Source organism: Engystomops pustulosus, chromosome 2 (genome assembly GCF_040894005.1).
Source record: "Engystomops pustulosus chromosome 2, aEngPut4.maternal, whole genome shotgun sequence".
Lineage (NCBI taxonomy): Eukaryota > Metazoa > Chordata > Amphibia > Anura > Leptodactylidae > Engystomops > Engystomops pustulosus.
In genome coordinates, this window is record NC_092412.1 from 176,596,750 (window position 1) to 176,614,781 (window position 18,032).

Here is an 18,032-nt window from a genome sequence, read left to right on the forward strand (position 1 = left end):
AAATTCATAAAAGACCCCTTTCAACTCATCGTATATAGCGTCTGTATGCTCTCTGTACAAACTGCAGCTAGCATAAGACCTCCATAGACGTGCATTCGGCACTGTACAGTGAGCACACACGTGTGTCACCAAACCACAGCACCAAAGTGCTATTTTTTATTAGGGGACAGGTTGCTATGGACAAAGTTCTGAATATGTCAAATATGTTTTTTTTTTTAAATGTTTCTTATGGTGTTTGAAATAAAGTATGTGATATTTTACCTGGCTCCTTGCCCGTGCTTCAGCTGCAGTGGAAAATTTCAAATGACAACTTCAATGTTCTCTCTAATGTATTTACTGCTCTTCTAGTTCCTCACCCTCTCCCATCGGCATCTCAGTGCAAAGAGAAAATGAGATGGGGGATGCGTGAGGAAGAGGCAGGAGCCAGGAGTGACTAGGAGAGCAGTGAATATGTGAAAGAGCAGACGAAAGTTGTCATTTGAAATGTTTCACCCAGGGACTCAGCTGAAGCATCTGGCAGGGAGACGGGTAAAGACGTGTGCATACTTTATTTCAAACACCATATAACATTTTTTAAATACGAACCTGTCCTCTATTAACCGGTTCGCGACCGCCCGCCATGTATTCACGGCGGCGGTCAGGTCGCGCTGTATGGAGAGGGCTCACGGGCTGAGCCCTCTCCATAGCCGGTAAGTCTTTGCTGCATATTGCAGCAAAGGCTTACCGGAAACACCCGCGATCGGTGCTAGCACTATGGCAGTATATGATAGGATCGATCAGACAACCTAGGGTTAAAGTACCCTAGGGAGTCTGAAAAATAGTATAAATAAAAATAAGAAAAAGTTAAAAAAAAAATCATATTAAAAAAACCTAAAATTTCAAATCACCCCCCTTTCCCTAGAACTGACATAAATATAAATAAACAGTAAAAATCATAAACACATCAGGTATCGACGCGTCCGAAAATGCCTGATCTATCAAAAGTCCCGTCTGTCAGTTGCTCTATGCACTGTGGGGGTGAGGGGCGGGTACTGCTAGCCCAACAGGGAGATTGAATAAATTATAATAGAAGGAGCTCCGGTGATGTAGCCGTTGTACCCCAGGCTAATTGGAGTAATTTTTATTAATCTATATTGCCACATATAGCATAGAGTTATAATAAGAGTTCCTCGGGAACATTTTAGTAGGATATGTCTATGATCAGTAAGACTGATGGTAGATGTCTTTTAACCTGTTCGCTGCCAGGCATTTCTGGAAAATTTGTTGCGTTATTGGCCAGAGCAATTTTTAAAATTTTGACTTGTGCAAATAAAACCAAAATTATAGCAAGAAGAATTATACTAAGCTCCATCAAACCATATATTTTCTGAAAGCAGACATTTGTCCTATTTTTAAAATTGCATTAAAGGTTTTATAGATGCCTCTGTCTCTGCGAAGACTTCCTTGTTTGAGCTAAATTTTTTTCCAGCGAGCCATTTCTTCATGTTAGGGAACAAGAAAATGTCGTAGGGAGCCAGATCGGATGAATATGAGGGGTGCGGCAGCAATTCATAACGCAATTCATGCATTTTGGCGGCGACAACTCCAAATGAATGTGCTGGTGAGCTATCGTGTTGAAACAGCACTTTCTTTTTCTCCAAATGCGGCCGTGTCTCTTTCAATTTTTTGTCAAAGAGGTCCAATATTTCACTGTTTTATTGTCCAGTGATCGTTCTTCCTTTTTCTAAAAAATCCATGAAGATGACGCTGTTCGCTTCCCAAAAAATCATCGCCATGACCTTTCCGGCCGATGGGACCCTCCTTTGCCTTCTTTGGAGCAGATTCACCGGGAGAAACCCATTGTTTTGATTGTTGCATAGTTTCTTGTATGTAATGATGAATCCAGGTTTCATCAATGGTGAAAACTCAATGCAAAAACTTCTTCGGATCTCAAATTTCTCCAAACACTGCTTCGAAGTTAACAGCCATATCCACTTGTTCTCCACCGTGAGCAATTGCGGCACCCATCGGGCCGACAATTTTTTCATCGCCAACTTATCATGAAAAATATTAATTGCCGTTCTGGTTGACACACATATGGCCTCTGCTACTTTGCACACACCTTCGTTTGTCAATCAGCAAGTATCATGTCATGGACTTTATGAATGATTTCATCGGTAACCATGTCTGCCGGGTGTCCTGGTCGCTCCTCATCAAAAACGGATGTTCGCACACGTTTAAATTCGTTTAACCAATATCTAACTGTGGTCATAGATGGTGAAGTGTCCCTATAAACAGCATCCAACTTGGCTTTTATCTCCATGCCTTTTTTCCCATCCAAAAACAAAAAGCGAATTACGTAACGATACTGTTCTTTTTCTATCTTGGCAAAAATCACGAAACACGTCTTACTTAAATGGCTGCGAAATCCAAACTAACCTATCAATCAGTCTGCAATTTGTTTTGCCGTCGTTTGATAGATGGCAGCACACGATGATAACACCAACTTCACTCAGGAACGCCCTCTGTCCTCAAACACGGGTACTTATTGAACCGCCCTCATAGAAATGTTAATACCGTCACAACCTGCAAAATAAAGCAATAAAGCTTATATATTTTTTTTAAAGCAGCTAACTAGGCGATTGCATTTGCCTTGATTTACAGTTGACATCCTGTACATCCCTTAATCTAACTTAATCTAATTATTAAACAAATAATGCATTGAAAACATACGTTTTTTTACATAAAACTTATATCAAAGCGGAGGTTTACACACAAATAGGCATTCAAAAATAACACAAAAAGAGCAGATTTATACATACCACAATACACATCGTCAACAAAAGTTGACTCTCAAAAATGCTAAAGCAAAAAACATGCCATATTAGGTTGCAATCCACAAATATGTTTAAAGTAAGTAACTCTTTTTTTTCTGTCAATCTTTTTTTTTTTTTTTTCATTGCCCACCATGTATACAAAAATAACTTTAACATTCATACACATTATCACCTTCATTCAACTTTGCAGCAAACTGTAATAAAATGCAAAAATTACATAAAAAATCAAAATATCCTCTACAGTATGTGCAAATCCAGAATACTTATTGTATATACTCGAGTATAAGTCGACCCGAGTATAAGCTGAGGTGCCTAATTTTACCACCAGAAAACTGTGAAAACTTATTGACTTGAGTTTAAGCCTAGGGTGCAAAATGTGGCTGCTTTGCTCTGACAGAGTATTAATAATTGGAGTTATTAATCCCCACAGAAGCTCCTCCAATAAATAACACTTCCAGCAGAGTTCCCCCTTAAAAAAAATAAAAATAGTTGGTACTCGCCCTCTACCGCTGTCCCCCAACGTCCTCTTCTCCACCGCAGCAGGTCCTCAGGTTCCTGGCCGGGCCAGCAGATGCACGTCTATGAGTTCTGCCAGAAGAGAAACTATGACGTCAGCAGGCGGCAACACTGGTGCGTCTTAGTATGGTGCCGGCATCTCTCGCATCTCTTTCATATGAATTTAGATCTGTGTTTCTAAGTTTCAGGAAAGCAGAGATTTTAACTGTTAAATTGCCGTCGGGAGTGATTTTTATATATAAAAATCGCACCCGAAATTCTCACTTCTGGTTCCCAGACACCTAGAAACACAAAGTTTCGATTAATTTGAAAGAGATTCAAAATGAAGTGTGTTTCTAGGTGCTAAAGAGCCAATGTTATAGCACTCTGAAGGGAGGACGTATCGCAAACATCCTTGGCTTTACATATCCCACCTTGTGAGGACTTTGAAATGCGTCCTATGCAGGGAAAGGATTAAAGGACATCTGCCACCGGGATCAATATTATAAACCAAGCACACTGACACACTGGTGTGTGCCCCTCTGGCAGGATCTGCTCTCCTTTTAGCTTCTTATGCCCTGGAATATTTAAAAAGAAAAAACTTTTAAAATTGTGCATTTTTTTTTTAAAGCCTTTTTTTCTTAACCCCTTACCGACATGTGATGTAATACTACGTCACATGCCAGCTGTGGGTGCATGGAGAGGGCTCACGGGCTGAGCCCTCTCCATATCCGGTAAGTCTTTGCTGCATATTGCAGCAAAGGCTTTCCGGTAGCACCCGCGAAAGGTGCCAGCGATCGCCGCCGCTGGCTTCAAAAAGATGGCGGTGCATGGGCGCCGCCATCGTTTGAGGATCGTCGCTCCCTGTGACATCATTGGGGTGCGGCGATCTGTCGCCATGGTAGCCTCAGATGAGGAGTAAAATCCACATATACTGCCATACTGTAGTATGGCAGTATATGATAAGATCGTACAGACAACCTAGGGATAAAGTACCCTAGGGAGTCTGAAAAATAGTAAAAATAAAAATTTAAAAAAAAGTTTAAAAAATAAAATTTTAATTAAAAAACCTAATGACTTTCCCTAGAACTGATCTAAATATAAATAAACAGTAAAAATCATAAACACATTGGGTATCCACGCGTCCGAAAATGCCCGATCTATAAAAATATAATACCGGTTTTTCACTGCGTTTATTCCCTTGTAATGGAAAATCGTGCTTAAAGTCAAAAATGGCAAAAAAAAATTCTATAAAAAGTGATCAAAAGGTCGTATAGTCCTAAAAATGATAACATTGTAAACGTCATCAAAATCTGCAAAAAACGACACCTCCCAAAGCTCCGTACACCAAAGTATAAAACAGTTATTAGCGGAGACTTATTACAGTTATTACAGGAGATTTAAATTTTTTTCAATGTATAAAAACATTATAAGACCTATACAAATTTGGTATCCCCGTAATCGTACCGACCCAAAGAATAAAGTAGACATGTCATTTGGGGTGTACAGTGAAATCCCTAAAATCCAAGCCCACAAGAATACGGCACAAATGCGTTTTTTTTTTACCAATTTCACTGCATTTGGAATTTTTTTTCCCGCTTCCCAGTACACGGCATGGAATATTAAATACCACCATTTTGAAGTGTAATTTGTTATGCAGAAAATATGCCATCACACAGCTCTGTACATGGAAAGATAAAAAAGTTATAGATTTTGGAAGGTGGGGAGTGAAAAATGAAAACGCAAAAAACGAAAAAGGGCTGCGGCTTTAAGGGGTGGGGTTAAAGACAAGGGCTTAAGAAGTGTGTCTGTGTACTTGGTTTACTATTCTTCATCCTGATCCTTAATCAGTCTTACTGATGGACCTGTCCTACTAAAAAGTTCCTCAGTAATTATTTTATTATAACTCTCTGCGCTGCAATATAAAGTTATATAAATTGTTCTAATTAGCCTGGGGTAACTACAGCTATATCACCGGAGCACCTCATATTTTAATTTATTCACTTTTCCTGTTACGCTAACATTCCCTTTTCCCCCTGCACAGAGCATAGAGCAACTGACTGGGGGGCGTTGATAGCGGGGGGAGTGAATCAATTAAAATATGAGTCGCTTTGAGGCTCTCTGGTGACTTAGCTGGAGCACCCCAGGCTAATTAAGTCCAGAGACTTATAGAGTTACATTAAAAAGAAGTCCTGAGGAACACATCCGTAAACTGATGATAGTTGCCCTTTTACTTTATTTTAGCCATGTTCTGCAATGATCAATTGTAACAGTTTTATCAAATACATCTGCAATGAAGCTTTATTATCACTTGTTCCTAAGACATCCCAAAAAAATTGAAAATCCAGTTGTTATAGGAACAACATAAATTTTTTTCTGGAGTTAACATTAGATCCAAGGGATAACTTAGATCAAAGTTCTTATGCACAGAAATTTAGAAACAATAAGAGCAGGTGATCAGCAGCGGTCTACAAATATAATATATTTGTCACACATCTCAAAATGTCCTGATGCACCTAGAGGAGCTCTGCTCCAAGCGCACATAATCTGGGCACAATCCTGAGCCATCTGAATCCCATTTAACCCCAGACCACCTGCTCACTGCAATGGGAGAGAAACTTGGGACAAATGGTGAGCATCCCCAGATAAAGCAGATGAAACCTTAAAACAAAGCCCCCGGAGCCTCTCCTTCAACCCCACCACTCTGGACTGTGAGATCACTCTAATATCCCAAAGAAACTAGTATGTTGAAGAAGGAAAAATATCAGTTTCTGGGGGGACTTAACAGCCTAGTGCAGCCAGCTAAATTGCTGCCTGGAGACGCAGGTGTGTCCCCTGCATATAACATTGAGGTACTGTTTGGCCCAACTCTCTCCAGTTATGCAACCATGAACATCACAGTTGTGATCAGATAGACCGAGTATTGTCCTGCTGTCGGCTCATAGCTGTCAAGTCTTTATATCTGCCTGCACAACTGGTCCGCAAAAACCTACTCAGGACACGCCTTTGCCTCTGTACAGCTTAAACAAAAAGCAGATGACTTGCGTCTAGTGGGCGGTGAGAGAACACTATTTTTCTCCTCAGAAGAAGCTGGGGTATGGCTGTGTACACAGCGCAGGTCTCCTCAAAACTATGCTTACAGACTTGCCGATCTGCCAGGACTTTGATATTTCTAGTGCCATGGAACAGGTTTCAGCAATATGTCAATACAGGCAGGGTTACATACAAGATAGGGTCTGTAGGTTTGTTCTTAAGTTTAATTTGTATGTAAGTCGGAACCGTATATTTTATCATTGTAATACCAGCCAGAGCTTTTTTGGTCTCTGTGACAATTGGATTTTAAAAATGTTGGGTTGTCATAAGAACCAGGATTAACACGAAAGCTTCATTACAAACACGTGTGATAACTGTTACAGCTGTTTATTATAGCCTAGGACTAAAGTACAATAAATTACCAATATCCAGTGGTCCGTTTGTAACTAGGGGTCGTATGCAAGTCGAGGGTTCTTAAGTAGGGGACCGCCTGTAGTGCTGTTAATTATTTGTTGACTCAGTCTAACGTATCCTATTCCTGATGTTTATTATGCTCCCCAAATGATTTTGAATCCTCCTATTTACTGGACTAAATGGCTTAACTGTTAATTCTTTGACAACTGGACTAGGCTTTGCCCGTGCCCAGACGCCAAGTATATCTTACAATATTTTAGGCATTTACATCCTTATCCAAAACTCTAGAGAGATTTTTCGTTGCCACTTAATCGTAGCTAGATAGACCAAAAGTGGGACTTAAATCTGATACTTCCCCCATTCCTCTACTATGCTTAGTTCATTCCTACGTGAAATGGGGTGTTTAGACTATTGGGGATTATGAATAACCTGTTAAAATTCCATTTCTCAAATGGGCTCAGCACCTCTGGCAACTCGCATTCAATCTATACAATACCTAATCAGGGGGATATCGGACCACTCACTTGCTTTGTGGATGGCACGGCCATATTAGCAGAGCCTAAGGTCATGAGACGTTCTTTTTGCGGCGATGCAGGAGCCGTTATTATCACAGAGAGTAATCAGAGTCGTGTGCTATTATCACGTGGCTCGTGCACCTGCTTATCCATCACAAGGCCATGGACAGATTTCTATCCAGTGGAAGTAAACATTGGAAAGTATTTTGGAAAATTGTATATATTTTGATTACACAAACGTTATCAATTACCAAAAGTTAGGGATGGACTCGCAACTCTTACTCATCCTGGCCACCCAGCCAAACTAAGAAATCATGGGAGGGGAGAGCCTTGGCAAGAGAGATAAAGAACCCCAAGATCACTGTGGCTGAGCTCCAGAGATGCAGTAGGGAGATGGGAAAAAGTTCCACAAAGTCACCTATCACTGCATTGAAAATGGCTATCCACTAACATTCAACATCCAACCTGAGAGAACTGGGGAGGATCTGCACGAAAGAATGGCAGAGGATAAGGTGTAAAAAACAGCCATGAGTCATTCCCAAGACTGCTCATGGCTTTACTAGCTCAAAAGGTGCGATTACTGAATACTGAGCAAAGTGTCTGATTACTTATGACCATGTGATATTTTAGCTTTTCTTGTATAAAAAATTTAGCAAAAATATCTACATTTCTGCGGGGGAGGGGAGTATATATTATTTTGTATATATTTGTAATGTATAGTATATTTTTTTCATTTTTCAAATTAACTCAAAATTACCATTATAAATTCATTCCCTAGTTCAGTGGTGGCGAACCTATGGCACGCGTGCCAGAGAGGGCACGCCGAGCCCTCTCTGTGGGCACGCGGACCATCTCCCCTGCTGTCTATATATAAATCATTAGAACTCCCGGCAGGCAGGAAAAGCTGCCGATCGCCGAGAGCTCCAGTGATCTCTTTCACTGAAGGCTGCGTCTGACCTGCTCTGTGCTCATTAGTGCTGCCTAGAGACACAGCAGCAGGTCAGTGCCGCCCCTCCACTCCCTCCCCCTCCCCCTTCAGCTCGGGAACAGGAGGAGAGTGAGAGGGAACTGCCGGAGCTTACAGCATCAGCGCACAGTGAGTACAGAAGTTCAGCAGCACGAGGCAGGAGCTGCTCTGTGTGCATTACACAGGCAGCAGGCAGGCAGCTTTGGGACACTGAACAACTGTAGGTGCTTATTGTTTAGTGTCCCAAAGTGCCCTGTATGACACATGTCTGTGGCCACATATATTCTGCCCCTGGTCCAGTTCTCCTGTCACTGTGCCATGCTGCCAGTGACCCTGGGGTGCGCTATACTGCCCTCACTGACAGCATGGCACAGGTGCCCAGAGCTCCAGACCAAGGGCAGTATATATATGTATATATGTATGTGTGTGGCCACAGACATGTGTCATGTGGTGATTTGATGGTAAATTCTCCTGCCTGATTGCATGTAGATTTGCTGTTCAGTGCACCCACCCTACAACATACACATTACCCTACACACCACCTCCCGAATTAAAAAATCCTTCATATTGCCACTGGATGGGGGTAGTGATCCTCAGTGGATGGGGGTAGTGATCCTCAGTGGATGGGGGTAGTGATCCTCAGTGGATGGGGGTAGTGATCCTCAGTGGATGGGGGTAGTGATCCTCAGTGGATGGGGGTAGTGATCCTCAGTGGATGGGGGTAGTGATCCTCAGTGGATGGGGGTAGTGATCCTCAGTGGATGGGGGTAGTGATCCTCAGTGGATGGGGGTAGTGATCCTCAGTGGATGGGGGTAGTGATCCTCAGTGGATGGGGGTAGTGATCCTCAGTGGATGGGGGTAGTGATCCTCAGTGGATGGGGGTAGTGATCCTCAGTGGATGGGGGTAGTGATCCTCAGTGGATGGGGGTAGTGATCCTCAGTGGATGGGGGTAGTGATCCTCAGTGGATGGGGGTAGTGATCCTCAGTGGATGGGGGTAGTGATCCTCAGTGGATGGGGGTAGTGATCCTCAGTGGATGGGGGTAGTGATCCTCAGTGGATGGGGGTAGTGATCCTCAGTGGATGGGGGTAGTGATCCTCAGTGGATGGGGGTAGTGATCCTCAGTGGATGGGGGTAGTGATCCTCAGTGGATGGGGGTAGTGATCCTCAGTGGATGGGGGTAGTGATCCTCACTGGATGGGGGTAGTGATCCTCACTGGATGGGGGTAGTGTTCCTCACTGGATGGGGGTAGTGTTCCTCACTGGATGGGGGTAGTGTTCCTCACTGGATGGGGGTAGTGTTCCTCACTGGATGGGGGTAGTGCTCCTCAGTGGATGGGGGTAGTATTCCCCGCTGTATTTGCTCCTGCTTTGTGATATAATTAGTGATGTTGGACTTTCTGTGGTCTGTTTATTATCAGTATGGTGGTATTTATCTTGTTGTACTGGTAATGGTCATCATGTAGCAGTATTATATGTCCCTTATAGAGTGGTATGGTGTGATTTTAGGCTAAATAGACGTGTTGGCACTTTGCGATGATTACATGGACTTTGGTTTGGAGTTTGGGCACTCAGTCTCTAAAAGGTTCGCCATCACTGCCCTAGTTTGTCTAAGTAAAGCAGTGTTAGTCAAGGTACACACCACCAATGGTGATTTCCTTTCGGTCTCTTTTTTTTATGAAATACAATATTGAACGCTTTAACCCCTGCGGGACTTAATCTCTTCTGGCCTTTAGGAAGCGGTCCCATTTTTCAAATCTGCCCTGTGTCTCTATAAGTGCTTATAGCTTTGGAACAATGTAAGATATCCAGGAGATTTTGAGATTGTTTTCTCGTGACGCATTGTACTTCAAATACGTTTAAAAATTTGGATGATATCTTTTGTGTTTGGTGAAAATTTTGGTAAATTCTTTATTTCTCCTATCGCGGGTATTAACCCCTTGTTCAAGCCAACCTGTAAAAGTAAGGATCGCTTGTTCAAGCCAACCTGTAAAAATAAAGAAAAAAAAAGTTTAAGAACACTAATTAGACACCCTTTTTAATAAAAATAATTAAAGTTAAAGTCCCCTAAACACAAACATTCCCTACAAACATCTAATAAAGTTAAAAAAAAAACAACTGAAACTCACCAAAACCCCCCACATATTTGGTATCGCCGTGTCCATAACAATCTGTACAATAAGTCAGAAACATTATTGGACCCGTACGGTGAACGCTGTAATAACAAAACCCTAAAAACTTGCCAAAAATGTAAATTTTTCATAAAATCCCTTCACAAAAATGTTCCAAAAAGTGATCTAAAAGTTTTATGTGCACCAAAATGGTACCACTGAAAAGGACAACTCAACACATAAAAAATAAGCCCTAAACCAGCTCTGTGAACCAAAAATTATTAAAGTCATATTTCCGAAAAGATGGCAATGCAAAAACAAATGAGATTTTCTTCATATTAGTTTTTTTCCAGTAAAATTGTAAAACTTTATTAAAAAAACTATATAAATGAGGTATCACCGTAATCGTAGTGATCTATAGAATAAAGATATTATAGTATTTTTAGTGTATTGTGTACGACCCAAAAAAGATACAAAGAAAGAAACACAAAATTGACAATTTTCTTTTCCTCCATACATTAAGAGTTGAGAAAATCTCATCAAAATGCTAATGACCCACTAAAATGAAATATTTGTAAAGTGCATCTCATGTTGCAAAAAATAAGCCCTTATATGTCCAAATTGCCCAAAAAAAATAAAGATTGTATAGCCAATATAAAGTGACAATGCATAATCTGCTCTGAATTAAACAAAGAAGAGGAAAGAGCAAGTGTGTAAAGGCTAAAAAATCAATCTTTATTAAAATTCACAAACAAAAACCAAAAGTATCCTGCATGCATGATTTAAATACATTTAAAAAGTGTACAAATACACATATATACATCTGAGTGGGTCAGAGCCTGGTAACAAGGACCCACATACGACCACAGGTCAGCACAAAATATGTGGACGCAAATACCTCACGAAGAATAAAAGGGTAAAGCCCTGATAACCAAACCTAAATTTTATCCTGAAAAAGTCCTGTATTGTCAAGTCCAGATGCTCACAAAGGGAGCAAGATGGGAATAGTGTTGGATACTCGGAAAAATCAATAAGCGGAACAGAATAATAATCTGCTCTGAATGGCGCAGCTCCCCCTCAATGCCCTGGCGTGTGCCCATACAGCAGATTACCACTACATATGGGGTATTGTTATACACGGGAGAGATATCAAACTTTGTAGAGCGTTTTGGTATTTTATCCACTGAGAATTTGTACATTTTTATGAAAAACACATTCATTTAGCCAAAAAAAAATGTTATTTCGAAATTGCATCCGATTTTAGTTTTAACCCCTGTAAAACAAAGGGTTAACATACTTCATAAAAGTTGTTTTACGTACTTTGAGGGGTGTAGTTTCTATAATGCGGTAATTTATGGGGTTTTACTTTTATGTAGGCCTCTCAAAGTGACTTCAAACCTGAGCAGGTCCCTCAATAGCAGTATTTTGCGTTTTTTATGAAAATGTGAAAAATTGCACCTGACGTTCTAAGCCCCATAACATCTTACAAAAATGAGAGTATGTATAAAAAACATCCACACAAAGAAGACATTCGGTGAATGTTAGTTATTATGTTTTTTTTCTTTATGACTGTGTGGAAAAAGTAGAACATTTCGAAAAATTGAATTTTTCCAAATTTTCACCAAATATCTGATTTTCTCATAAATAAATGCAAAACATACCACCAAAATTTTTCAACTAACATGAAGTACAATGTGTCACGATAAAACAGTTTCAAAATCACTTGGATATGTTAAAGCGTTCTGAAGTTATAACCACTTATAGTGACACATGTCAGATTTTAAAAAAAGGGCCATGTCAGGAAGGTGAAAAGTGGCTTCGGCGTTAATCATATTTTTTTCGGAGAGTTTTTTTAGGTTGTTTGGGGTCCAATAGCGATTCTTTTTTATTATACAGATTGCCACGGACATAGCGATACCAAATATGTGGGGGTTTTGTGTATTTTATTCAATTTTACTGAATCAAAACTAATTTGAAGAAATTTTTTTCATTTTAGCATCACCATCATTTCATATGCAGAACTTTTTCCGCTGACAAATCTGGTTAAGGGCATATATTTTGAGAGAAAAGTTGTTCTTTTTAGTGGTCTTATTTTAGAGTGTAACTTTTTTTAATCACTTTTTAGAGCATTTTTTAAAAGGTATTAATTAAAAATGATCTTTTTCGGAAAGTTTTTTTGCGTTTTTCCCCCTGGCGTTTACTGTGCAGGTCCAGTAACTATTCTGTTTTATTATACAGATTGTTATGGATGCGGCAATACCAAATATGTGGCTTTTTTTGTGTGTTTTTGTTTTTTATACTTGAGTGTTTTTATGGGAAAGTGGCTTATATTTTTATGTATTTATTTTTTATTCTAAAGTGTTAACTTTGGTGTTTTTAACTTTTTTTTTTTACTTATACATACCTGAACTTGAACCAGTGTTGGTCTGATCAATACACTGCTCTACAATACTTTTTCAATGTAGAGCAGTGTAAACTGTCTGAGCATGCAGAGCATGCGCAGACAGTTTACAGTCAAACCCGGAAGGGATCTGACTGCTAGGGAGATTGGGCAGCCTGGAGCATTAGGCAGACTTCGGGGCTGCCCAGAAGTGGATCGGATCCTCCGGTAAGTGGCAATGGGGATCCGATCCATTGCAGGAACACCTTTACACTTTAGGTGGTTAACACCCGCGATCGGAGTCGGCTCCGATTGTGGGTGTTACAGCGCGGTGTCAGCTGTGATAGACACCTGACAGACGCTGCTTCTAATGCCGGCTCCGTTCGTGAGCCGGTCCCAGAAGCTGGACGTTATACTACGATATAGTGCGTTATACGTTATTCTGTGATATATCGGGCGCTGAACGTTAAGGGGTTAAACAACAAAATATAACTCCAAGTAAATCAAAGTTCTGTGAAATGAAACAGTCCACTTAGGGTGATGCCACATGTGGCGTTTTGAATGCGTTTTTGGCCCATTTTTAATCAGTCCGTTAAAAACGCATCCGTTTTTGACAGGTTTGACCAATTATCTTAATTCAAACGGGTCAAAAACGCATGCGTCTTTGACAGACTGCTTAAAAACAGGCCGAAAATGTGTTCAAAACGCCACATGTCGCATAACCTTAGGAAGCAACACAGATTGACAATCCATTTCGCATGCTTTTGTGCAAATGGAATAGACAACAGGTGGAAATTATTGGCAATTGGCAAGACTGCAGGGGGGGACCACAGACCACTTCTCAGTACCTAAGCTTTCTGGCTGATGTGTTTTTGAATGTTGGTAGTGCTTTCTCACCCGTGGTAGCATGAGACGGACTCCCCCCACACAAATGACTCAGTTAGTGCAGCTCATTCTGCAAATAAGTGCGGGCTGTGGCCAGAAAGTTTGCTGTCTCTGTCAGCATAGTGTCCGGGACTGGAGGCACTACCAGGAGACAGGCCAGTACATCAGGAGACGTGGAGGGGGCTGTAGCAACAGACTGCTACCTCCGCCTTTGTGCATTAAGTAACAGGAGGAGCACTGGAAGAGCCCTGCAAAATGACCTCTAGCAGCTTGCACCGATCGCGGCTATTAACCCTTTCACCGCCGCCGGCGGCGTCTAAAAGACGGCGGCGCGCGGGTGCCGCCATCTTTATTACGATCGCCGCGACCCCGAACGTCGTCGAGGGGCGGCGATCGGTTGCCATGGTAGCCTCGGGTCTTCGTTTGACCCGAGACTATCTGGCATCTGCAGGTTCGTTACAATGAGCCAGTGACTCATTGTAATGAATGTGCTGCAAAAATGCCATATATTGCAATACAGAAGTATTGCAGTATATGGAAGGAGCGATCTGACTATCTAGGGTTAATGTACCCTAGATGGTCTAAAAAATAGTGGGAAAAAAAAAAAAAGTTTAAAAAATAAAAAAAATTAATAAAATATTAAAAATTCAAATCACCCCCTTTCCCTAGAACGGATATAAAACATAATAAACAGTAAAAATCACAAACATATTAGGTATCGCCGCGTCCCAAAATGCCCGATCTATCAAAATATAAGAACGGTTACGGGCGGCGGTGACCTCCGAGGCGGGAAATAGCGCCCAAATGTCCGAAATGCGACTTTTACACCTTTTTACATAACATAAAAAACTAAATAAAAAATGATCAAAATGTCGCACAGACCTCAAAATGGTAGCAATGAAAACGTCGCCTCATTTCGCAAAAAATGACCCCTCACACATCTCTGTGCGCCAAAGTATGAAAAAGTTATTAGCGTCAGAAGATGGCAAAAAAAAATGTTTCTTTTTTGTACACATTCGTTTAATTTTTGAAAATGTATTAAAACACAATAAAAACTATATAAATTTGGTATCACCGCGATCGCACCGAACCAAAGAATAAAGTAGGCGTGTTATTTGGAGCGAAGAGTGAAAGTCGTAAAAACTGAGCCCACAAGAACGTGGGCTTCAATTTTTCCACATTCGGAATTTTCTTTCAGCTTCGCAGTACACGGCATGTTAAAATAAATAACAATACGGGAAAGTAAAATTTGTTACGCACAAAATAAGCCCTCACACATGTCTGTACACGTAAAAATGAAAAAGTTATGGATTTTTGAAGTTGGAGAGCGAGAAATGAGCCGAAAAACCCTGCGTCCTTAAGGGGTTAAAGCAGGTTCACACTGAGCATGTGACAGGTGTGCAACATCCTTCAGCAGGACCGCTTTGGCAGTGGGCCAGTAATGGTGTGGTGTGGCATTATTTTGGAGGGCTGCACAGCCTTCCATGTGCTTCCCAGGTAGCCTGGGAACTATTAGGTACCGAGATGAGATCCTCTGACATCTTGACCATATGCTGGTGCAGTTGGTGCTGTGTTACTCCTAATGCAGTACAATGCTATACCTCATGTAGCTGGAGTGGCGGTTGCTTTAGTCCAGATCTGGGAAGAGATCCCTCAGGAGACCATCCGCAAACTCATCGGGAGCATGTCGAGGCGTAGTAAGAAAGGTACATGAGGGGTCACACACTATACTGAGCCTCATTTTGACTTTTTTTTTTTTTTTTTTTTTTGAAGGACGTTAGTTCAAAGTTTGGTCAGCCTGTAGTGTGTTTTTCCACTTTAATTTTTTGGGTGACTACAAATCCAGGCCTCCATTGGTTAATACATTTTTTGTGAAAGTATTTAATGAGATTATTTAATTCATTCAGCTCTAGCATGTGTTAATTGAGTGTTCCCTTTATTTTTTGAGCAGTGTGCAATGGCAAAATAGCTCTACAACCCGTATTATTTTTGTCCTTGTAAATAATAGAAAAGTTGCAGTAACCACCACTTATGGTGGTGTGAAATTGTGCTTACTGAAATTCCTGTTAACAGACACAACCTATACAGAATGGGTCTTGTAGGAGGAAGCAGTGAGCAACCCACTTCCCAACTCAGAGCATTGTCTGCTCTACCACCTGCAGTTACAAACTTTATGGTCCATACTGGAGGCATCTTCTCTCCAAAGCCGATGTTACTCCTATACAAATTAGCCATGCAAGGTTGGCAAACAGCCAAATCTTTCACCCGTTTAACATGTACAATTGCCAATATGCCTCTATGGCATTATGCAGCACTGTCCCAACTGGAGAGTCTGAAAGGAGTAGATAGATGGAAGGCTACGGTCATCTGGTTACTCTTGGATGTGTATGACAATTGTATATTAGCTGCTTTACTAACCTACAATCCAAATATGAACATATTTGGCATTAAATGGAATTGGATCTTTTATCCTCACATCTCTAGGATTTACTGAAAATTAATAACAGAACCACACAGTTAAAGGGGTTGTCCACTTTCAGAAAATTATTTATATGATTTATGTAAGGAAAAGTTAAACAATTCTACTTTCTGTATCAATTCCTCACAGTTTTCTAAATCTCTGCCCACTGTACAAAGCTTCTATGTTTATTTTTAACCCCTTCAGGACTTGACCTATTTGGGCCTAAAAGGGGTATTATTCCCTCGAAGACAAGTTTCTTATTTGTATAACAAAATAACACATTCTCTAATTCACTGTTATTAACAAAGGTACAGCATTTTACAGATATAATTCCAACCTGTCTCTATCAGTCCTGGTGTACACAATTTCAGTTACCCCTAGACACGACCCTTTAATTTTGGTATTGGGGTCGGGTGGCCACCATCTTGAATTTCTGTGGGACAGCCATGCTTGCTGAGTTTCTGTGTCTTTCTGCTCTAAGCCTGTAGCCACACCTCCTGCAGGAACTACAAGGAGATAAGTGATCCAGGGGGAGGCAGACACATATCTGTGAGATGTAGCAGGGCTGGCCGTGTAAAAGTCTGTCAGCCTGTCTGTCTGTCATTCCACTGTTCAGTAGATATCTCATGCATCTCATCGATGATCTGTCTCATTTATCTTTCTATGTGTCAGTGTGTTGGTACAATGTCAAAAGGTAAATGAAATTGTATATACACTAGTACCCTGATAATGTAACCAATCTGTCACCCCACAGAAGTAGATGGATCATGTGCCTGGTTAGAGAGTCCCCGCCCACACTCAGGGATTTGCACTGAGCAGCCTAGGAAACGATAGGAGCTAAAACAGAAAATAATAATGACTAAATTTTAACCCCATACTTTACAATTTATCTTTATTGTGTTAACATCACTAGGGGATTGAAATGTGAGAATTTACTTTCCTGGGAAAACCCCTTTAAGGACGTAGCCCCATTTTTCAAATCTGCCCTGTGTCACTAATAAGTGGTTATAGCTTTGGATAATTTGGATGATATCTTTAGTGTTTAGTTATGAAAATAAAACATTTGGCAAAAATTTTGATAAATTCATTATTTTCAAAGTTCTAAATTCTCTACTTTTGAAGCAGATGGTCATAGCACCCAAATGTCTGCTTTATGTTAAAAGGATTTTTAAGATTCCAAGTATTTTATTAGATTGTTATGAGGCTCAGAATTTGGAGATTTTCCAACAAATGTGAAAAATGGCACCCAAATGTATTAGATGGACCTGCTCTACTTTTAATTGACTGTTAATTGCCTAAATAATAGCAAGACTAATTAATTACCCCATTATTGAAACTACACCCCTCAACGTATGAAAAAGAACTTTTAAGTTGTTTGTTAACCCATAAGGTGTTTTATATGGGTTAAAGCAAAATGGAGGTGCGTTCTAGAAATTGTAATATTTTTAAACAATACAATCATTTTGGGCAATGTAGTAAATTAAAAGACTCCACAAAGTTTGATTCCCGATTTCTCCTGAGTGTACCGATACCCCATATGTAGTGGTAACTTGCTGCATTGGCACACGGCCAGGCATAGAATAGAAGGAGCGCCGCTAAGAGCAGATTTGCTTTGTAAAATTGTACAGGCTTTAATTTTTTTTTTTTTATTATTATTATTGTGGGAATGTAGGGGCTTATGTTTTTTTTGTCACATGAGATACACTTTTCTGGTGCATAATTTTGAGGCATCTATGACTAATTGATAAGATTTTATTAACTCTTTGGTGGAAAAATTGAATGTCATCAATTTTTTTTTTTTTTTTGGGCCGTTCACCATACCAATAATAATATATTTTTATTCCTTGAGTCACCACGATTTTACTCAATAAAAAGAAATTTGAAGAAAATCTTGTTCATTTTGGCATCACAGTCTTTTCAAATGCATAACTTTTAAAAAATTTTGGAGCTTATT

General features: G+C 40.3%; 1 protein-coding gene across 1 annotated transcript in view; it reads left to right on the forward strand.

The window, feature by feature from the left end:
* GNAI3 (G protein subunit alpha i3) overlaps positions 1-18,032 on the forward strand; it is a 69,943-nt gene that overhangs the window by 40,395 nt on the left and 11,516 nt on the right. The gene's annotated exons all lie outside the window — the stretch shown is intronic.